At 42.5% G+C, this 24,172-nt stretch overlaps 1 protein-coding gene across 3 annotated transcripts in view; it reads left to right on the top strand.

Annotated features, from left to right (window-relative positions):
* Positions 1–226: 226 nt before the first annotated feature.
* The window catches only part of MAPRE2 (microtubule associated protein RP/EB family member 2), a 91,149-nt gene continuing 67,203 nt past the window's right edge, over positions 227–24,172 (top strand). Inside the window, exons 1-2 of one of the 3 annotated variants that reach the window (XM_083518325.1) lie at positions 227–451; positions 22,502–22,564. The gene's annotated coding sequence lies outside the window, so the exon portion shown is untranslated. Of the gene's footprint in view, positions 452–533; positions 554–1,259; positions 1,283–22,501; positions 22,565–24,172 lie in introns of those variants that run through there. The other 2 variants (XM_083518327.1, XM_083518326.1) reach the window with 2 other exon arrangements.

Here is a 24,172-nt window from a genome sequence, read left to right as displayed (position 1 = left end):
GGAAGTGCTCCTTTGTGCTGCTGCTGCAGGAGCAGCAGCAGGGCTGTGGATGCTGCTGTTACTGGAGGTGACCTGAGCTCACCGAGGCGATGTCTGAGCAAGCAGGAAGATAAGGAAGGCGCGCGGCGTTGGTCGCCGGCGTGACAGAGAGCGCTCTCCCGCCTCCGCCGGCAGCCCCACACAGGCGCGTGACGCACTCCGCCTCTGGGCTGGGCTCTCGCCGTTGGCTCCAGTCCCTCTTCCCTTTTTCGCCCGCCGCTCCCTCGCGGCGCGCCAGGACCGCCCCTCCCCGGAGTAGCCCGCCTCGCCCGCCCGGCTTGATTCACGTGGCTCTCGGGGTGGAGCGGCAGCCGAAGCGGAGACCGAGGAGGGTGGGGAAAACAAAAGGCAGCTGTCAAAGGAGGAGAGCGGCGCGTTTGGCGGCAGCGGCGGCCCAGCCCGGCAGTAGCAGGTGAGTGACGTGCCGCGTGAGGAGAAGAAGGTGGCGGCGGCGCTTCTCTCCCCTCACCTCAGCGCGCGCCTCAGACTTAGTTGCCCGCAGAGCAGCCCGCTGGTAGGTAGCTGGCCGGCTGGCTCCAGGCTGGGTTCGACGTCTGCCTGGTGCGAGGGAACGGGACTCGCTCTTGCCCAGGCTGCCAGAGCTAGAGGAGAAACTCGGGGCTGCCACGCTGGCAGGAGCGACGAGCGGCGCTCTGAGGGGCTTTCCACAGAGCCGGCGAAAGCAGCCGAGGCGCGCGCTTTCCGCGGTGGGCAGGGGCGTCATTGCGCGGCTGAAGTGAAGCTCGGGAGGAAGGGGAGAGAGGAGTTGTTTTTGGTCTGCGTGGGAAGGAGAGGAAGCGGAGAGGGAGGCTCTCGCCACGAAGCGCCAGGAGATTGGCAAGAGGCAGCCGAGGTACAAAGAAGCCCTGTTTGCCGAGGAGGGAAGTCGCTGCCAGCCCCAGGAGGAGCCTCTCAAAACAAAGCTGCCAGGGCTGGGGATGAAACCCGCGGCACTCCACCCCCCCCCCCGCGCGCCTTGGGTTGCCAACTTGGGGTTTAAAAAAACACCAGGCCAATGGGCAGAGGCAGGATGGGCTAGTGGGCGGAGCTCCGTGAAGTTTTGACAGGTCTGGGGCTTTGCTTGGCAGGTTTCAGTGGAGGAGCACAAGGTGGACTAGTGAGCTGGGAGGTGGCCTCAATAGCAGGAGAAATGGCACCACCGCTTGAATCATCTAAGGCTGCATTCCTAACACTGCATCCCTGAAGGAAGGGAGAAAAGCTGCCAGGAGACAGACTGTGAGCTGTGAGTAAGCTGCCTAAAAACGAAATTGAGGCTTCAGAGTAGACATAGTAAACACCTGCTTCCCAAACATTGGCAAGCACACTGGATAGGCAAGTGTGCAAATACTTTCTAGATGGCAGCAACCCTACCTGTTCCCTTGGAAAAAGGTGTTTCCTTGTTGGGAGGGGCTGGATTGCTTGGTGTAGGAATTGAAGTAGTTGAAGCACTGGTCTTAAACTTGCCAGACGGTCAACTGAAATGTTAGCTATTGAGGGCATTCTACGTTTTAACACATAGTTACTTTCAAACTTTTTAAACTCAAGCTCCATCAAAATTTAGCTGACTTTCCTACCCCAGTCCTAGCCAATCTTTTGGCAATACACAGGGCCCTCCTACATACACACAGCTGTATGTAAGCATTGCTGTGTGCCCAGAGATCTATGGGCAGGGGCCCTAAGCCAATGCTGTATTGGAACTGTGTGTGACATTGGTTGTGTGTTTAAACGAGCAAGCTTACTTAATCTTGCCACTTCTATAGTGGGGGGGGGGACAGCTGCAGATGCCCCATAGAATCATAGAACTGGGAGGGACCACAATGTGCTCTTGATTTGGATCATGGCCCAACACCAATTTTCTGCTCAATTTTCAGAGTGTACTCTCTGAAATGAGTACACTTGGGGCCAAATAGCAGGCAGGCAGGCAGGTAGGCAGGTGGCCCTTTTCAGCAGAAAACTGGTCTTGGACTCTGACCCTGATCAGGTGCATGTTCTGGATCTGGGGGCCATCGCTGCTTTTTCTACAAAGTAAAAACTTCCAGGCGGAGGATGTTTGTTTAAACTTTGGCCCTCAGACTCCCTCCTAAAGCTGGGGAAGGAGGCTGGAATGAAAAGTTCTCTGAGGCACTCATGCTTGGCATTTTGATGTCTGTAATGCTAGATCATTGTAGCTGGGGGGAATGTGTTCCTGTCCCTGCTTTGGTGCAGGTTTCTATCCTCCCCTCAAGCTTCAATATGCACGCATGCCACGCACACAGGTGTATTGCACACACACCCTATGGGGGACCACTTCAAAGTTTGCAAATCAATGCCATAGAGAGAGTGGTGCAGCTTAAACCATTTGGCCTCTTTCTGTGGGTTGGCAAAGGGATTCATTCACACACAAATAACTCTGGCAAGCTGTGAACCCTGTGTGTATGTAGGGAAGAGGGTATTTAATTTCATTGGGCATAGGGATTTGCTCATTAGTTATCTATTTTTAGACATGCTCATCTTGAAGAACAGCTACATTGATCAAGGATGTCTAAAAGGTTAGATACGATCTGGAGGCAGGAAAGATTCAGTTTCTCACTTCACTTTAAAAAAAAAAGCAAACTTGGCCTGATCTGTTCAGGGATCTCCTTAACAAACCAAGTCCTGTACAAATTATGGATGTTGTACAAATGAGCAGAATAGCTACAAAAATAATATTTCAGTGCTAGCTATTCACTCCCCCCACCCCAGCTTTGCATAGTTCATCTAGCATTGTGTATGGACAGTACTACTGCTAGATATGGAAATAATAAATCTTTGGTTGCTTTGAGTTACAGTCACTCTCAGGATTATTCTGTCTTAAAATCAGTAAGGGCTGCTGATTTATTTATGCTAAATGCTTTAGTTAGGTCTTGCTGTTGAGCTAGAGAGCAAGTGTGTGAGAGAGAGGGGAGAGAGAGAGAGTTTAATAAAAAATTCAGTAGATAAAATGCACAGCTGTTTGAATTGAACATTAACTGGTGTGACCTCAGCAGCTAGTTAACATCCAAGATTCCCCTGTGCCCTGAAATATTCCAATATATGTGTTATCTCCAGCTGGTCTCAGGGGCAGTAGGTATATAGACTAGGTTTTTCCAGGAAACCTTGTTCTCCATGCTCAGTTGTGTGATAGGAATGGTAGTAGAGTCTAACAAAAACACAGTGGTGTTTTTATCCGAAAGTCTATTTGACATTATTCTTGTTTCGCAGTGGAGAAAAGTAAGATAGTTTGTTTCCATGCTGAATTGAAGGTGCTGGTGTTAACCTTTAAAGCCCAAAATGGCATGAGATCTGAGTATTTTAAGGACTGGATTCTTCTGTGCATTCTTCCCTGCATTGCTCTGCTCATCAACAGAGGCTCTACTTCAGAGCCTTCAACCCTGTGAAGCCCAGTGGGCAGCTACCAGGGAAAGAGTATTTTCTGTAGTGGCACCAACCCTATAGAATGCTCTGCCAACTGAAGTCTGCTAGGCTTTGTCTCTAAGGAGACCAATAGAAACTTGGTTATACCAAGGCCCTTACCAGGCTATTTTACTGTTTCATTTCAAAGTTTTGAAAGTTTTAACCACTGCCCCTATATAAATGAAGATGTTAATATGCTGATTTTTAAAAATTCCTTTTAACTTTTATTGATTTGTTAACCACCTTGGATACCTTTTTTGGATTAAAACAAAGTATGTTGTTAAATAAATAAACCTTACAGAAAAGCAGGAAGTATCATAAAGGTGTTGCAGGGCTTTTTGTGTGTGTGTTATGTGATGGTTGTTTTTCTCCTCTGCAGATCCTGCTAGTATGTTTGAAATGGGAATAAATTTTACATCTGGCTTGTAGATGTTTAGCATATCAGTGTGATAGGCACTCTCAAAAGCACTATGATCTCGGGGTGGGGGGTGCGGGGAAGCAGGCATCTGAAAGTGCCATAACAGCCACAGGGGAGGGACAAGGCGTATTGACTAATGTCAGGAATCATTTGGCTACTAAATCTTATTAAAGGCACTTTGTTCCGCTGTTTCTTGCAGGGGAAGGTGGCATTAATTGAGAGTGCACAGCTGATGCTGCCATGTAGAAAGTAAATGCAACAACTGTAGGTGGTAGAAATCCTTCCTGTAATTAAGCTGTGTAAAAAAAAGAACGGGGACCATTTAATACTGAAATATAAACTTACTTTTAGCTGGGTTTCCCCCACTTTGATGAATAGGCTGCAATGAGGTCCTGTCCTAATTCATCTAAAGTTAGCTGTAACCAAATTCCATTGAAGCCAATGGGACAAGTTACCGTATTTTTTGCTCTATAAGACTCACTTTTTCCCTCCTGAAAAATAAGGGGAAATTTGTGTGCATCTTATGGAGCAAATGCAGGCTGCGCAGCTATCCCAGAAGCCAGAACAGAAAGAGGGATTGCTGCTTTCACTGCACAGCAATCCCTCTTGCTGTTCTGGCTTCTGAGATTCAGAATATTTTTTTTTCTTGTTTCCCTCCTCCTAAAACTAGGTGCGTCTTATAGAGAGAAAAATACGGTAACTGAAAACAGTGAGACTTCTGAGTAAATATACATAGGATTGCACTGTTAGTTACACAACTAGCTATAGATGGATTGGGACCATTGTATTTATTTGTCATTGCATACAGTATCAATACCTTTCGATTATGTAAACTAGAAATCTTTTTGCAGTAGTTGAGTAGTAGTTAACTAGAGCCACTTTTTCTATGGACCCTGAGAGACACTAGGAGAATTTGCTACTTGGCCTTTATTGAGAATAGCAGTCATAAAAAGGCTCAAACTACAGCAAAACTTCATGTAAGGTTCTGCAGAAGAACTTAACTTGCATAAATTATTAACTTCACAGTTCTGTTTCCTACACAGGCACATCTACTGATTGTTCCAAACAGTGGTAAGCGTTATTTACATTGCAATGTTGAGAGGGATAATATACCCTTAAATCCCAACAGTATGTGGGAGCAGAGGTGTATCTAGGGCTTGGTTAGGGCAGCTTATGCCAAAGGCCTGTGGCTCAGAATGGCTAGAAGAAGCCTGTTTGCCCATCCACACGCTTCCTGGGTTGCTCCTCTGCTGCTCTAGGAAGCCGGGCGGCAAAGTGCACAGGTTCCTCTGGCAAGGGCGCAAGGGATGGAAAGGTGCCAATACAGCTCATTGCCAGGGGCAGAAGGGAGCCTAGGTACGCCTCTATGTGGCAGATCTGCTTATTTTGGTACAAGCACATTCTGTTTCACTCAGATGCACGCTCACTAGTTTGCAGTCAAACAAAGGTATATTCTAAAAGTTTAAAATGGGATATGGATTCCCTTATTTTAACTGACGTCCAGGGCATCTTTTAACACCACCTGTCCTAAAGAGGAATTAGATGGTGGTCAAATTTCTTATGCTCAAACAAATATCCTGTTTGTTAAAAGCATGGCTCATTCAAAAGTTTGGCAAACATTACTTTCTAATGGCAACAAATACCCATTTTGAGGGGGTAAGATATTATTGAACTACATCCATGCATGTTTGAGACAGTTTCCTTTTGGGTGCAAAGGATGTACAGTGGTACCTCGGGTTACAGACACTTCAGGTTACAGACTCCGCTAACCCAGAAATAGTACCTTGGGTTAAGAACTTTGCTTCAGGATGAGAACAGAAATCACGCTATGGTGGCGCGGTAGCAGCAGGAGGCCCCATTAGCTAAAGGAGATTCTTCAGGTTAAGAACAGTTTCAGGTTAAGAATGGACCTCCGGAATGAATTAAGTTCTTAACCCGAGGTACCACTGTATACCTTTAGAGATAAAAGGCCAAGACATTTCTATTTAACATCTCATACTTTACATATTCTTTACATAAAATATTTATATGTCTATATGTTCTCTTTTAAAAGTCTGTTTATGAATAACTTTGCAAATTAGGCCAAGCCTTATTTCAGAATGAAGAGTATGCAAGTCAGATTGCAGCTGATCAAATGCTACATAGTCTGGACCCATTTCTGTGCAGGTGCCTGTATGTCTTTCATAGCCACCGCTCCTTTTGTTTGCATTGTGCCTCACCATATCAATTAGGACTAGAGAAATATGGAACAACATTGTTAAAGCAATCAGCGCTTAGGTATTCATTGTCAAACACTGTAAACTCTTGAGTGAAACTGACAAGGAGCTGATGTGGTAGGGAGTGCTTGGGGTGTGGTGGAAGTGCATTTGCCACCACATTCACTGCGTTATGAGGCATGTTTCTGAGGCAGATAATTGTGCATTCAAACCACCTCCACCCTATTAGTAGTGCAATCCTATACACACCTACTCATAAGTATGTCCAACTTAGTTCAGTGTGGGGCTTTCTCCCAGGAAAGTGAGCACATGACGGCAATTTTAGAATATATGTCTGTCTGCACCTTGAGAAGAAGCAATTCTTTGGTGAACAAGAATTATGCCAGCCACTCTAATGTGCCTTGTACATGATGTGTCAGAATGCAGTGGGCCTGTCAAAGGAGAAGAGTATCTGCCCTTATGCTTCTTCTGTCAACAGCAAGCCTTGAATCTACATTTTATTGTTCCAAGGGAATACTTTAGGACAGGATTCAGACATGACGATTTGTTAACCCCTTGTTGAAGCCTATGATTTGTGACAGTGTTTAATCCTACTGAGTCATATGGGGGGAGGTCACTGGAGGTCTACTGAAAGAATAATATAAGCAGGGTGGAAAAGCAGTCACTGAAATTTTTATCCTGACCCCTTCCCCCCTCAAAATACCATGTTTTTAGAATCCATCCTCTTCTAGGACCTTCCTCTAAATAGGGTTGAATGACGTTAGGGACTGAACTGTTTGTTATCACAGTGGAAAGTCAAATAGTTTGCAGCAGAAGTAGGCAACAAATTACTCACAGGCTACACCCAACACTGAGTATGATTCAGAATTATGGGGATCCTGCTTTGAACTTGCTCCACTTCATGGGCTTATGTCAGGAGTTAATTTGCTCGTATGGTGGGCAGCTCTTATCTGCTAGCTGCATAAGTACTTTGCTTTTAAATATGAGTAAGACTGAAGTCTGGGTTTAAAAATAGTTTTTTGGGCAATCAGCCACCAGTCTGTTGCTTGTGTTATTCAAGGTTAGATTATTATTAGTAACCCACCAACAATGTGTGCTGGACATTGTACAGCACGCAGAACTGACGGGGTCACTTGAGCTGTGGGTTTTTTACGCTAAATGAGATGAACACAATTTCAGAGAAAAGGATCTGTGTTTTATAGTAAAGTTAAGGGAGTTAGATGGTAGCAGACAGTGAGCACAGAATGAATAAATTTGGGCAAAGTCCAAATAAGCTTTGAGGAAAGACTTAAAAGGGAGGGATGGAAGGCAAATCCACACTATACTTTTAGAACATGTCCAACACACATTTAAAAGACATGCCTTGCCCCTACAATTCCCAGCCACGTTAGCAAACTACAGTACCCAGGATCATTAGTCTATCTTGTGGGGCAGAACAAAAGAAAACACATCTGCAGTGGAAACCAGTGCTAGCCTTGTGTTGTCAAGCAGGTCTGGTGAGCAAGGACTTGGTTACTTCTAAGTTCTGTACAACTCTGGGCACCCTGATGGCACTATGTAGACATAGAATAATAATAGTAGATGCTCTGAACAAGAGAATAGAAATGGGAGAAAGGGGAAATCATGGAAGAGTATTTGGGGACATGGGCAGACAACTTTAGAGGTAAGGACCATGAACTTAAAGTAATGTGCAAAATTAAGGGGAGAAAGGAATGGACAACAGAAATTATGGGAAATCATTTAGTATAGGATTCCTGTGTTATTTACTCCTAAAATACACACCTAAAGTTTGTGAATTACGGTCCTCACTACTGATTTTGCTTCATATGGCATCTAGGACAGAAGCTGACTAACATTTTTGCATCGTTGATTGTTCTTTCAACCCTTAACATTTTTGTAACTTAAGCTAGCTTCCCATGCTCTTTTAATCATCCTGTTCTATGATTAAATATGTCAAGAGATATAAACAACTCAGTTTGTGGTTTCAGAGTAAGGGCAGAGCTGGTGCTCCACCCAATATACCCAAGTGTGGGGAAAATGCTGCAGAATAAATGCTGCATGAATGACTCTGCTTTTGGAGCCCTTAACAAAACCTCAGAAAAACAGGTTAAGAGAGGTGCTGTAATATAGGTGGTGTTTAACTAGGAATGACAGCTAAGTCTTAAAAACTAGGGGACACTATCGGGACTCAGTGCTCTGGTGGGAGTGAGGACTTGCTAGTCAGTAGACATGCACAATACTGCATTGTTCTTGAAAGAGACAGTGGTGAAGGAACTGCCCAGAAGAATTTTGGCAGGGGATTTTATTCTGCTGCTATTGTCTCTCCTTTAGTTGTTCTTCTTCAATTTCCGCATGGATTACAAACTGACTTAAAATTCAAAGGCACAAACAAATTCAAAGGCTCAAACAAATTCTAAGGCTGAAAGCCACCTTTATTCTGAATAGCACTCACAGCAGATTAGCCACAAGGACCTACTGACTGCACAATGCTTGGAAGTTGACCTATTGCAATGGAAAGGCCACATAATATTGGTAAACTACTGTGAAATAGGATTCTGAAGGTTGAAAAGGTAAGGAGAATCAGTTGCACTGTGGGTGATTAGAGTTGGAGTTTAGGAGAGGGGGACTATCCTAGTAAATCCATTTGTGGATATAGCCCTGAAATAAAATATCCTGAGAAATATGCCTCTTTGAGAATTCAGCACCATTAAAAGGTGAACACTGCAGGGGACTTTGAGCTTTGGTGGTTGGTGCAGTTCTCACTTGATAACATGTAAATGTGGCAGCATCTCTTTCAATGTAAGGAGTCAGTTTGGATCCCTGGTTCCTCTTTCAAAAAAAATCTTCCAAAAGCAGCCCAGCTGTAAGAGAAACCTGAGTCTGAGGTGTTTCACACGCTACATCTGAATACATAAACTTGGATCAGGGGAGTTGTTGTCAAAATATACCACAGGACATGTTTCACTTTCAAGTTGCATTTCTCTCTCTTTGAAATACCCTTAGCCACTACAGATATAGGCCACTTTGGAAATGAACTTTCCCTTGCTCAGTTATTTAATTTGAGAAGGAACAGATATGAGTTTGACAAATGGGCCTTGCAGAACGCCTGAAAGTATCCTGCAAGCCTGATTTGCACCTGGCCATTCTCACTCTAAAGACCTTTCTGACCTTCCAACCATTTCCCCCACTCTCTTATCAGCATTTGAAACAACTTGTGCATCCATTTTAACTGCAATGTAAATATTATTTTTAGAATCACTCTTCCACCAGGGGCGCTGTCCTGTGCCAAATAATACATTTGTACAGCATACCCAAAATACCAGAGCAGGACAGTACTACTACCATTTGCATCCCAAGGCGGTGTTTGACTCCAGTAGTACAGGAACTAGAGATCTTGTACAGTGAACCCAAAGCTGTTGCCATAGCAGAATGGAATTGCAGGACTTTGCAATTAACTGTGGATAACAGTAAACAGGATTTCTGCCAATGTGACAGTGTGCTTTTGTAGGAAATTTTGCAGTGTTTGAATTACAGGGGGAAGCCCCCTTAACAGCATGGGGACCATAATGACTAAAATGGATGTGGGGGAGAATCTGGGGCTTCTGGATTTCATTAATGCCTCCCTAATTAAAATACTGAAGTTTTTACCTTTTAGTCTATCTAAGCAAATAAAGCTTGTCTGTAGTGCAACTTACTACAGCCCTAGACTTTTGCCCTAGACTTCAGTAAATGAGATATTAAATGATAATTGCTAAAATATAAACAACTATTTTCAGTTAATTTCATCTTTATCAAAGATGATAGAAATATGACTCAGCTCATATCATATACGTCTTCTATCAAACTGCGAAGTTGCATTTAATTTTAGAATAACCTTTCTTGCAGTTATAATGGCACTTATTCTCTGAGTTGTAACAGCTTTGTAACTTGGAATCATAGAATAGTAGAGTTGGAAGGGACCCCGAGGATTATCTAGTCCAACCCTCTGCAGTGCAGAAATCTTTTGCCCAACATGGGGCTCAAACCCACGACCCTAAGATTAAGAGCCTCATGCTCTACCAACTGAGCTACTCCAACTTGTAGCTGATCTCTTTCTTTTTATTAGATTAACATCAGAAAAAGATTCCTTCTTTTACATCTAAGTTTAATACTTAGTTTCACAATCTGGTAATGACAAAGCAAAGCTAAGGCCACCTAGCAAATGAAATGCTTAAGGGAGGAAGTTAATGACTTGGGAAAAGAGAACAGGACATGCTTGCTATTACTTTCTGTATGCAGCTAGACCTAGGGAAATTTTTAATAATATACATTCCATTACTTTCACATACAACATCTCTAGTTCCCTATGGGATCCTCACTAAAATGGTGAAGACATCTTGAAATTAACAAGTATTGAAGGACAACATTAAACTTCGTTAGATGGATTTTAAGCCACATTTTCCTTATACCGTTTGCTATGGTACATGAGTCATTAAATCTGTTCAAAGAAATTGTGAATCATAGTGCCAAACAAACAAACTTTGAGTTGAAGCTATTTATAATCAATGGTATTTCCCAGGAGTACAATTTTTAAAACTAGCTAAACCAAAGCTTTTTCCTATAAAATTGCAGAGGGGTAAAAAGAAAGCAGGAGACAGCTCTATCCCCTTCTTTCTGAATGCCCCAGGTGGGGCAGATCCACACCATACATTTAAAGCTTATTCAACACATATTCAAAACACATGACTCCAACCCCAAAGAATCCTGGGAAGTGTAGTTTAAGAGTGCTGGTAATTGAAGCTCTGTGGGGGGGGGGGGACTACACTTCCTAGGATTCTGTGAGGGAGTCATGTGTTCTATAGTGCATTGAATAACCTTTAAATGCATGGTGCTGTTAGTTACAGTGTGCTCCTTAGCCATGGCGTAAGTTACATTGAATCCAGTGGGGCTTACTCCCAGGTAAGCAGAACTGCAAGCATAGTTACTTCCTTCCCTGTCTCTCCTAAGCTGTTTTCTTCTTTCTTTTCTCTCTTCTAACCAACTCCTAATATCATCCAGCTTGACTCCCAAGGCTACTAGTTAAAGTCTAGTTAAAAATCGAGGCAAGAAGTAGTTAATTTGTGATGCTGAAAATATGGATATTGATTTATCTAGCAGTAAAGACCTATCAATTTTACTTCTAAATTCATCCCTCTGTGTTTAATAGAACTTACTCCAAAGTAGTTATTAAAAGGTTGCAGTCTAAATAATACTTTCAAACTGTCTCTTACTTTCTTCCAAAGCTAGATAAAGATATCAAAAAGGGAAAGTGTTTGTGTTAGTAAATGAGGGGCTTCAGAATAAAGTCATTGCTTGCTAATTCACTTCAGGAAGGAAAGCCCTGTCATCAGGCTTAAACAAAGGAAGTGGTTAAGGTAGTAGTTGGTGGGCTGTTGCTTGTGCAGTTCTTGTTAGGAAATGCATAGCCTGTGAAAGTATATGAGACAACTGTAAAATGTTAGGGACGTGGCTAGATGCTGGAACACTACCAGATAGCTCATATGTGGATTCCACTCCAGAAGGCCTACAGATAGTATTCTATTCTCAGTGATGACATAACTGATGAAAAGTCAGAATTACTTCCCCATTCTGGATAGGAACTAATGAGATATAAAACAACTTTGGCTATGACAGAGATGTGGGCAAACCAAGAAAGTGTGAAAAATCACTGGGCTTTTTTCTTTTCTTTTTAAAGCAAACTAACATTGCTTTAGAAATTACCTTCTGTCAGACTTCTCATGTTTTTTTAATACAGCATTGAAATAATGAACAGCAATGGATTGCAGTACTCCCAGATACACACCATTTAGCTGGGCTAGGAGTGATGCCTATTGAACTCAATGGGACTTATTTCTGAGTAAATGTGTCGGTGTGCACCAGGTCACATGTAGATCATAAATTATAAAACAACTTCTGTACATTGGTTGTGTAGTGTGGGCTACTCTTTCTCAATACCCTTTAAACTGATACACAAAACCTGTTTGTCACTCCACCAGTGCAGTGGTACCTTGGGTTAAGAACTTAATTCGTTCCGGAGGTCCATTCTTAACCTGAAACTGTTCTTAACCTGAAGCACCACTTTAGCTAATGGGGCCTCCTGCTGCCGCCTTGCCACCGGAGACGATTTCTGTTCTCATCCTGAAGCAAAGTTCTTAACCTGTGGTACTATTTCTGGGTTAGTGGAGTCTGTAACCTGAAGCGTCTGTAACCCAAAGCGTATGTAACCCAAGGTACCACTGTAAACAAAACCTGATTGGGATGATTGTGCTGGCTGGAGCAGATGGGGACCTCTGGAAGGCATGAGGTTGGGGAAGGCTATTCTATGCTAACTCTATGCAAAGTTAGGAAAGGTGAAAATGTGAATCTCTACCCCATGAGCAGGCTTAGAAAAGATGCTTCTCTGGGTGGCTTGCTGTATTTTAAAGAAAGCTTTAAAGCACTGTATTCATCCTTATAATTGTACTGTGGTTTGCCTATTGCCTGATTTTGTGGTTCCCATGCCAAGGCACTTCAAAATCTTCGCTGTAGGGAATAGCTCTTTAAACGCCTCTTATGCTGAATAATGCAAGTTAAGCAACGGAGTTAGTTTTTTATATCCATCTTTGCAGAATGTAATGGACTCTCTAGGATTTAGAAACACTGCAAAACTGAGTATAGAAGTAGATGCCATTATTTTCTTGTGCATCCCATGTAAGAAAGTATTAATACTATCCTTTCCACGTAGAACTCATAGGGGCTGCCCTGCATCTAATTGCATACTTGCTGTAGCTTAGAGTTCTTTGATCCTAACTGGTGTCATAGTGCCTTCTACTGTAATACCTTTTGATTTTCTGATGTCCTACACCAGCACATGCTGGTTGGGGTTGATGGGAGTTGTAGTCCAAAACATTAAGAGGGTACCCTTTGGGCAAAAGCTACCCTACGCTATGCAATGGTTTCAGAGCATCCAAGATACATCTTAACCTGTTTATGTTAAGTGTGCCTGCATTTACCGGTAAATGGAGTTTGTGCATTGTTGCAAAAGGTCATCAACTGTCTTGAAAAATCAGTTCTCTGGACTGATTCTCCCTTTCTGTCTATCAGCAACTTTTCTCACTGCAGCTCCTCCTCTGTTGCTGCTACTTCCTGTATGGGTTCTGCAATGATTGCTGCTCTTTCTGAGGCGGTATTAGAACACATGTCTTTCTTACTCTGGTCTTTAGGGCATTTTCCATATAAAGCATGGACTAGAAGAGAGTTTATACAAAACTGTTTGTTATGGAGGTGTACTACATTTTGTTGGTTGTAGCAGTGATAAAGGAAACTGAAGCTATGGGAACATGAGCAAAAAGAGCAACAGCCATGCAGCTGAATCTTGAATCCTTGCCTTGGCACAGCTCTGATTTGTCCTAGGCGAATAATAAATTGCACTGCTAATTATTATTTTTGTCTTGCTTGCAATTTGCTTCAAATTTAGATTTCAGTTTAGGTTACGAATGTTATACAATACCTATGGGAGCGAGGTAAATGTTCAGAGACCCATCACATCAAGGATTGAGTATACAGTACTAAAATTCAAAAATTAGGCAGAACTTGGCTCTCTAAAACTACAGTATATTTAGCTAGAGAAAGTGTGGCTAACAGAGAGATCAGTTATGTTATCTGGGACTGTAAAGCACTGGAGTCTGGAGGACGGAACAGTGTCACATCTGGTAACTTTGCAGGCCAAACAGAGAAATTGCAAAACTTAAATTTTAAAAGGCCTGGGTGAATAGTAAGGTTGCTGAAAAGAAGACCAGGCAATGCCCTTTATTCAGCGGATCTTTCTCATAGAGATGTGTGCATAGCATTGCAACATTGAGCACATTGCTGTATACACACCATACATTTAAAGCACATCTGCACCCCCTCCAAAAAGGCTCTTGGGAGCTGTAATTTACCTCTCACAGAGCTACAGTTCCCAGCACCCACAATTCCCATGACTCTTGGTGTGGGTGGGTGCTTTGTATGGTGTGTATGCAGCCTCAGAATGGCAAACCCTTATCAAATGAAATCCTTAAATTTCTAATACCCTCCTGCCCTTTCATGTCACATGATCAGTGCTGCCTTGATCTCCATTGAGTTCCTCAGTGCAGAGCCACTAGCTATGCATACGTCAAATAATGCTATCAGTGCTTGTAATCCCAGGTACAGATACGGCTGCTAACCAGGAGACATCTCCTGTTGTTAGATTGTCACCTCGTGGTTCATTGCTCTGCAGTCTAGATGGCAGCTGTTGTCTCCTATAGGATTTGGGTTGAAGAAGAAATGAGTGTGGTCTGACTTTTGTAGCAGAGAGCAGAAACTGCAGAACCTAGATACACATAGCTGAAGTTCAGTTTGCAGTTACAGTATTTGAAAAAAAATTACACTGCTTTTCAATTTTGTAAGCACACTAAAATAAACTTTACCGCTAAGCTGTTTGACAGTCTTCTTTGGTCTGGTCAGTTGACTGTAGGTTGAAACCGTTCTATGTGCTCAGTATTGCATACTGTGTAGATTTACCAAAAAAATTACTCTGCAACATTCTACTGCGATTTAGTAATATTTATAGTCATTTTGTGTCATTTACAGCATTGTGTTTGAGTTTATTTAGATAGCATAGTGACATTTGTCCTCTTCTGATAACCGGATAAGTTGTTTGTGATAACTATTATGTGCTATTTGTGCTTTTATTTCAACATTTCAATAACTAATGTGTATAATATTTAAGTAACTGTATAATGTTTAATTGCAGGTCTGTGTTTAAATTATCTAAGAGAAGTTTTCTGAAACTATTAACTTTTGTTGCATAAGATGTAATTGTCAAAAAGATTACACATTAGAGGTTTCTAATAAGCCTGCATTTTTGCAGAGGTTGTTTTATGCGGAGTTTGTTCTGGGCTTCAGCTGGCAAACAAATGTGATGGAAAAGGAAACAGAATACTTTGATAAGGTTGCAAAGTGATAGGACCAAAAACACTGATGATTTCTTGGCAGCCAGACATATCTTCCTGAATGGGGGCATAGATATTGTTTTCTTCTACTTGAAAAGAGCTACTGGTTACTGGCACTGCTTTTGTTCCTTGAAATGAATCACACTCAGTTGGATGGAGCCATTAATCCATTTCCCTTTCAACTGACCTATTAGAAAGCAACCCTTCTTTGTGCCTGGCATTGCTGATCATCTGTTGAACATCACTACAAAATACAATTCCTTACTGCATTTCTACATAGAACAGATCCCTGGCTTGTTTGGTGTTGTTGTTGTTGCTGTTTTTTAAAAAGTAACAACTCTATCCTTTTTGGAATAGGGATACTTTTTACATACTGGCTTTCTTACTCCAGTGGGCTTCTGTCCCCTGTAACTAAGTCACAAGTTAGAGCTAGTAAAATCAACAAGTAAGATTCCAGACTTACCATCCGCAAAGTGATGGTGTCTGATCTCAGCCATGAATAAATGGTCTAAATCAGGGCAGGTTCAGTGTTGAGGGTAGCGACATATATCACTCTGTCCTCCAATTCTTCCTACTGATCATACTCATAGTCTTGCTGTTAGAGATCTGATCATAGCTACAGTTGCTTTTATAAAATAACATTTTTAATGCTGGCTGTATGTGTAGCTAGGTCCTTTTAAAAGTCTCAGTATGTCTTTGGGTTATCATTTCTACTTCACAGTAAAGAAACTGGAATAGTCCAGATACTTTTAAAGGTTTCATGTAACTTTAGACAGGAAATTTGCCACCATTGTGGTTAAGCATCAGCGGCATATGTGCCCTCTAGGCAACCTTGCCCACAATGCTTCTCTCTGTGGAATGACCCCTTCGTGCAAGACATGGAATGTCTGCACTGCTGCCACTTTGTTGACAGCATGGGGGAGTGGCAGCAGTGCTGGAGGAAGAGAAGGAAGATGGAAGAGGTGGCAGCCAGGAAAATGAGGAGAAGGTGGCGGCAACACCATCCCATCTTGAGATGGTAGAATGTCTTGCACTTGTCCTGCCTGGGCATGATGTTTGTTGGGAGACTTCAAAGTCTGTTGTGTGTAATAGTGTTAAGGTGGATTTCAGGGGATGGTAGGAATACTTAATTACAATAGTCTCTGTCAGATGCAGAATAATTTCAGGATGCACTGATGGTTGCTGAGAAGGAATCGGCAATGGCTGTTTCCCCATGTTTTGAAGAACCTTTCTAAAGATTCTCAGCCTTTTTCCTTTAGCATTTTAAAACGCAGGAAACACACTCTGGAATGGTGCTTGGATTAATATAGTGGTGCATAAATGTCATCTTATACAGATGCTTTATACTTAGCCAGACCATTTGTCCATCTAGTACTGTCTGCTTTGGCAATAGCACTCTAAAGTCTTGGGAATAAATCTTTCTCAGTCCCCCATGATACTTTTAATTGCAGTAGCCACAATTTTAACCTAGGACATTTTGCATGCAGCTATGGGGGACGCGGGTGGCGCTGTGGGTAAAACCTCAGCGCCTAGGACTTGCCGATCGCATGGTCGGCGGTTCGAATCCCCGCGGCAGGGTGCGCTCCCATCGTTCGGTCCCAGCACCTGCCAACCTAGCAGTTTGAAAGCACAATTAAGTGCAAGTAGATAAATAGGGATCGCTTACCAGCGGGAAGGTAAACGGCGTTCCGTGTGCTGTGCTGGCTCGCCAGATGCAGCTTGTCATGCTGGCCATGTGACCCAGAAGTGTCTGCGGACAGCGTTGGCTCCCGGCCTATAGAGTGAGATGAGCGCACAACCGTAGAGTCTGTCAAGACTTGCCCATACGGGCAGGGGTACGTTTACCTTTACCTATGGGTATTCAAAGGTTATCCTGAAGGAAAAAGAAAGAGTGATTTTGGGCAGTGCTTTAAATATACCATAGAGCTGATTCATATAAACAGGCAGTGCTTTATCTTCTCCATGCTAGCATATATTCAGGAACCACAACTTCTAGACCAGTAACAGAAATTGTTGTGGATTCCCCTGTGTATGCAGCTGAGTCCCACTTAACATTTTTCTATGTGACTGTGTGCCTCAGTGCATGATCACTTGCTGCTGGGATCTGGGCCTTGGAGCAATGGTTGGACTGGGAATAGAAATGCAGAGTAAAGGCTAACTTTGAAACAAGTTGCCTCTTTTGATTTACAGAACTGTCTCTGGAGAATAGCAAATGGAGCAGGGCCTTTTCATGTTATTATATCAGGCAGTTAACCTGGTGTTCACTTTAATAACCCCTGACTCCTTGATACTTCAGAAAGTCAAGTTCCTGGGGCTGAAATACCACAAGAATGTTCTGATAAGATATTTGTGAGCAAAACTATATAGCTGGGAGCCAAACTCGACATGGTGTTAGATGTGTGAAGGCATCTGTCTCTTTCTCTCCCTTTGGCTGAAAGTAGCTGTTAAGGGTCTTCCGCCCTCCTGACACAATCTGATCCAACTTTGAATGCCCAGTGGCTACAATTAGCAAAAAGACTGAGAGAGCAAAGAGACATTGGAATTGTATTAATGCATCACTGATGTCCTATTTAATTTGACTGTGAGATAGACAGCTTTTGTTCAGTTAAGTTCACAAGAAACTACATCAACTAGTATTCTAATCTGGAAGCAGTTTGGATAGCTTTGCATAGGCATACTTACAATTACAAAAGGCCACCATGTATGTCAACATACTTGTTCTGCTTGCTCTGTTGTCCATCGTTTAATAGTAACCAATAAAATATTTATGACTGTATTCCTATGGATATGATCACTTGCCTATGAAAATTTTGAAGACGTCTTTAGACAGCATGATGGAGAACTTCGACAGTTCTGCCCGTGGCCTTGAGTGAATTCTATAGATCTTGTTATGGAATGTCAGGTGCTGCAAGCTCTTAACTCACTGTGAAATCAATTGAGCACCAGAGGGCTCAAGTGAGAGTTGTTCAGATGAATGCTTGTCAGGCTCATTGATAATGAAAAGTGGTATCCTTGGCCCTGAAGATTAGGGGACATAATGCTGGTAAGAGCTTTAAAGTGCATTTAATGCAGAGACTAAAACGGCACTAAAAATAATCTCACATATTGTTTTTTACAGTGAAATGTTTCTTGTGTTGCTGCTTCTGTGTGTGTCTACTGGGTATTTAAGTGGATGATTATCGAGTTCTGAAACTAACAAGTTACCGTAGTTAGTTTCTTAAACAAGTTTGGAATGAAGTCCTACTAAGTTCCATGGAACTGATTTCATAATGCATGTTTAGGATTGCTGCCTAAACCAGCCCAGTAGCACCGTCTTTATATTTGCATAAGTCATTATTTGACCTTCAGCACTGGAGTAACAATCTAGCAGTACCAGACTGGATCTAGACACATCAAAAAAATGTTTCGGGAAAACGAGTTGTAAACCTCATACAGTGGACCCTCAGGTTGCTAATGTGATCTGTGTGGGAGGCACATTCGAAACTCGCAGTGTTCACAACCCACAGCGCCACGTCTGCGTGTGCGGGCCGTGATTCGGTGCTTCTGCACAAAGCACGATTTAGCACTTCTGTGCATGCCTGAGCACCAAAACCCGGAAGTAACCCGTTCTGGTACTTTCGGGTTCAGCGCAGTGCACAACCCAAAATCGCGTAACCTGAGGCGCCTGTAACCCAAGGTACCACTGTAATGGGAAAGCACATTGGTGAAAGATGGAACTCCAAAGCACCATCTGGTGTCCCAGTGTTATAATGCATTTAAAACACTATTTCTTTACTAATGTAGCTATGTCCCTGGTGTCTTTGATGTGACATTAGCAGAGTTCTGAGTCCTTTACTTACCTGTACAGACTGGTCTGGAATGTCTCTGCGGTTCTATCATTCCCTCTAATAGGCACCCCAGCCCCTGAGTGTGGAAGTGAATATCCTGTATATGTGGACTGATAACATGAAAGCTTGTTACTCTAAAGAATTTATGGACTTTGGCTATTGTTGGGGTGGGGAAAACATATACATTGCATGCGTCCTGAGCAACAGAAGATCTAGAACATCTTCACATCATCTGGGTGGATCCCCCCCCCATGCTTCAGAGTTTTTGCTCTTACGTTCTGCCCTTTTGTTCTTATATTACAAGAGCTTAGTGGTTACTTCTCTTTGAGGGCCCCATACCACATAGAAACCACATGGAAGGATCTCACTGCAAGAGCCATGGTAATCCTCCACACTCTGATGCCAGCATCATTTTTTCCATACAATCATGTCCTTCCCTCCCATGTTGTTCCCTACGTTCTTATGTTGCTATGGGGAGTGTGGGGTGGAGTAAGAAGGGAGTGGCAGCCATGTGGCTCCTATAATGAAAGAACTGGCTCATAGGCTGGGGCAAATAATAATGATGGGAGAGAATACAGTGGAACATAAGACGATTGTTTGTGATTACTGTGATAGTTCTATGCAATATGTGCAAAAAGCATTTCCCCCCATTTCTCTTCAAAAGTAGATCTGTGTAGCAGAAGACTCACTGTGGCTTTTAAATTTTGTGTGTATGTGAATCAATTTTCTATGGAACTTCCCAGTTCTCTTTGCATTGGTTTTTGGTGGTATCTCCATTTTTTTGTGGTTTTCCACAGAGGTGGATCATGAACAGGACTGTATAGAAAACTGCCATTGATCCAACGTCTTAAGATTATCAACTTTTTATCTAATTCACTCCCCCTTTCTAAATCAAGTTCAGTAGAACAGTTCAGTAACCTCAGACTCTGAACTTGGTAGTTTAATAGGGCCTCCCTTCTTTAGATGGCTGTATTGCTTCATTCACTTCAAATTGTGGTAAGCCAACCCTGATGAGTTTGGGGGAACCCCATTCTGCTGAGTGAGGCTCTGGATACCTGCCCCAAAGTCCTGCCCTGATGGTACCACTGGCAAATTAGCCTTCCAAGTCTATAAGTATGCTATGCCTGGAGAACGGTCAGCAACCAAAGCAAGGCAGTACAGGTGGCAGGGGTGGCAAATGGGTAGAATTTTCAGTGGTCTGGAAGTGATGCTTCAGTGCCTTTCATTGCTTTTTGCACCTCATCATGATTTCTCAAAGCAAAACAACTGACATAATATGTCATACCTTCAACCTTGTAAGATGTCAGATTCCCTGAACACAGAAGAAAAATGTGGCCTGCTTGATGTCCCAAATTGAGTTGAGGCAGAGGAGTTGCTGCTGGGCAGAATTGATTTGACCAGAGATTGGCAGAGGAAACCTCTGATGACAAGAAGAGAGGGAGGCATCCAACTGCCAACTCATTGAGGCAAAAATAGTCAACATGATTCCATGCAGACCTTCTTGAGCTACAACTCCCACCATCCCTGATCTCTGACCATGCTGACTGGAACTGGTGGATATTGGAGTCCAAAACATCTGGAGGGTACCACCCTGCCTGCCCCAACCAAAATGAAAGAACTAAGAGATTTGTGAATAAAAGCATAAGTTAGAAAGCCTTTATCTTCCCTCTTCAATTGGTGCTAGGTATGTGCGCGCGCACACACACACACACACACACACAAGCATACAAAAACAGAGCCCCTAGTGCTATCCTACTTGTGCGCACACACAAACTAGGTTGAAAAGCCAGAAGGTTACCATGTATCAGTCAAGGAACCTGGTATAGTCCAGAAGTTAGTGATCTCCCTTATCTTGCAGAGCTTTTGTGCCTGGCTTATAATACATTTTCATTTGTTGTAATGGAACACATAGTAGTGTGTGCTTCTAAGATTGGAGAACTGAGGTGAGCTAATAGCTTAAGGGAGTTTCTCTTCAGAGAATGATCCTCTACCTAAATCAGGGCTGAGAATCCATTTTCAGCCTGGGGACTCCATTCCTTTCTGAGCAATCTTCTGAGGGGCACACACCAGTGGTGGATGAAGCCAGAGGCAAAAGCAAGCAGAGCAATGGGTGTGAATTTTATCTTTGTACACTAGGCCAGCTTCTGCACAGACTTTCATACCCCTCCCTACCATCCACTACACTATAGCTCAAGGACATGTTCCAGCCACACAAATATATATGTGGTGCAGGGTCAGCAATAGTTGATGGGCTATGGCTTCCATTGTCTCTGACCATTGTTGACTGGCACTGATAGGAGTTGTAGTCCCAACAACACCTGGAGGGCACCACGTTGGCTGCATTGGACAATACTCAGTGAGATGGAGCAATGATCTGACTCAGCTTTTTGTCCTGCTTCCTTAAGTAGCTTCCTATTCCATGCATCATTTAATGAATATTAATCATTGAAATCACTTGGTTTAGCACTCTGGGAACTGGGAAATTTAAATTTGCACCTTTCTGTCATGTGCATGAAAGTGTTGGAAAGGAAATGTGGCAAGGTCTTGGTGCTCGGGGGTAAGAGTTTCAGGGGAACTGACAGCTTGTACTTGGAAGATATCAAGTGATATGCTGAAGCGAATGGAAGCTGTTAAGAACTGGAAAGTAAATGAAGGGTAATATCAGTTCACTTGACGCGTTTTCGAATGTTGCCATTCAAGAGGGGAAAGTATTGCTTCACTATGAATCTGAAGGATCTCGGTGTCCTGAGAGGCAATCTGTTTGGAGGGTGCAAGGAGAACAAATCTTACCTAACCATAGCAACTAGAAGATGGCTGTGAGGTGGTTAAGTATTTAGCTACCCCAGATAGCTCACACACAGTGTTACATGACTGAACGTTGCAAACAAATAGTTCTTTTCCATGTGTACAGATACCAAAAGAAGAACAAGGTGGGATATTACTGCTGCTGCGTGGGGATCGTCCCACCAACCTCAGTCTACCCTCAGCCCACCCTGCACCTGCCTGCTTTCTTACCTACCACACTGCTTGTCTGCCATATCCTTCGTTTTATATTACAGGCCTAAATTTCAGTATTTTCACATTTAGGATATCAACCAGCGTTTTATTCTGGAGAAGACATATAAAACACTTTTTGTTTTTTGCTTAGGTTCAAACATCTCTGAACAGTTTCTCTCTGTGTGTTTTTTTTTATCTTGGAGATAAACACCTTTGTACTGCAGCATGATGTAACATTCATACAGATATCCTGATGTGCCCTATGGGTATTCACACTCTAACTATTTATATAAATAATTGTGTAAGGATTGCACCATGTTGAATTCCCAGGGCTTAGTGGGGCCTGCTCATTAGAATGGAGAAGTGATTACAGCCTATCTTTCCAATTACCTTTTGTGTTTTTTCAGATTTCAGGCATGTGTTATGCCTAGATCAAGGAGACATCACAATATAGGAGATGCATCTTGTTAACAGTAGCTCTGTGTTTGATAGTGTGCACTGTAATGAATAGTTTCTCATCTTTCTATGGCTATATGACTGTGCCTCTGTAAAAACAAATGTCTTAGGTTGCTGCTTCTGATTTTCTTGTTGAGCTAAACAATGCTTTATTTTCTTTTTCAGAACTGAACTGCTGCAAAGAATCATTTCATTCTAGCAATTGGGGAAGGTGCATGAATGCACAAAGTAAGTTTTGTGTTTTTGTTGCATTACTAAGATAGATATTGACTGAATTTCATATTTATGACCTTCTTTTTCTTCCTACAGGAAGCCTAAAGTGGCTGGCAGTACATGTAAAACAATTCAAAAACATTGCAATAAATATTTCTAAACAATAAAGCCATTCAATGGCATACCATATTTATAATGACAAATGACTGAGAATGTTATTGGATTTTTAAAATATTAGTTTAAGTTTCTCACTTAACTAACTGATCCAGTAACTAATCCAATATATACAGCAAGCTGTATAAAACATGAAAAGCAATGTGATGTGAAGACTGGAGAACAATAATACAGTTAGGTGATATATCCACAAGGTGGCAATGTGTAGAAAGTCTTTCTAAAATAGAAGCTTGAAATAAGAAGATGCTGTGGCAGAATGTACTATTCTAAAAATGCTTCTTTCAAAAACTAACGCTTCTTTTATGTGCCCTGGATTTTAAATGCAAGAGAAATCTATACCATGGAATTTGGTTTAAGTATGTAGTATGTATGTATGCAAGTATGCATGCTTTCTGTCTTACTGGGCAGCATGTCGTCTCAAGGTAGACTTGAACGAAGCATCAATTCCAATCTGGTTTCAAGCTTGGTTGTGGGATGGAAACAGTTTTGGTTGCCTTGACAGATGACTTGAGCAAGATAATCTATGTGAGGAACGCTACCCTGCTAGTTTTTCTGGACCTCTCATTGGTTTCTCATACCATCAACCATGGCATCTTTCTGGATCTCTTGGGCTGGGCTTAGGAGGCATTGTTTTGGTTGTCTCCATAAGGTGATACTGCAGGACTTAGCTCCATTCCCTGGCCTTTGGCCAAAGGGGTTCCACAGAATCGATATTGTACCTCCTGATCTTAAACATCTATAATGATAATGCTGGGGAAAGTCATCTGGAAGTTTAAGCTATAGTATTGTTGGTATGTTTCTGAGTTTCCATCTCTCATCTCCACTTTTTTTAAAAAAATCTCAGAGCCTGTGGAAATTCAAACTAGTGCAGTTTGGGGATGGATGAGGGAAACAAGCTGATGTTAAGTTCAAGCAAGACAGAGGTGCTGCCTGTGCAGATGATTCAATAAACATGTAGCCTGCCATGTCACTAATGCCCAATTCATACTTAACATGAAAGCAAACCATGGCTTATCTTGAATGAGCAAACATGTGGGCTCCCATTGAGAACATTGCAGCTGCTGTGCTCCTCCTAGTTTTGCTGCTGCCACACTGCTTTGAGCTTCACTGTGATTTGGCTTAGCATTGCAGCCAAACCTGGGCTCACGGTTTATTTTGCTCCAGACAAACCATAAGATGCAGTCAATACTTGTTCTATGATGCATTGCTTGTGGTCTGTCTGGAAGAGATAAACCATGAGCCCAGGTTAGGATGTAACAGTAAGCCAAATGACAGATTAGCCCACAGTTACAGTACAGAAGCAAAGCAACCACAATCTTCTCACTGGAAGCCTGTACATTTGCTCAGTCACGCTAAGCCATGGTTTGGCTTTGGAAAAGCGCTGGGGAACCTATGGCCCTCTAGATGTTACTGATCTCCAACTTATTTCAGCACCAGCCAGCATGGTCT

The sequence above is a fragment of the Podarcis liolepis genome (assembly GCF_965112155.1).
Source record: "Podarcis liolepis genome assembly, chromosome: 8".
NCBI classification, from domain to species: Eukaryota; Metazoa; Chordata; class Lepidosauria; order Squamata; family Lacertidae; genus Podarcis; species Podarcis liolepis.
Note: the sequence above shows the minus strand (reverse complement) of the source record. Positions and strands in the feature narration are given on the sequence as shown.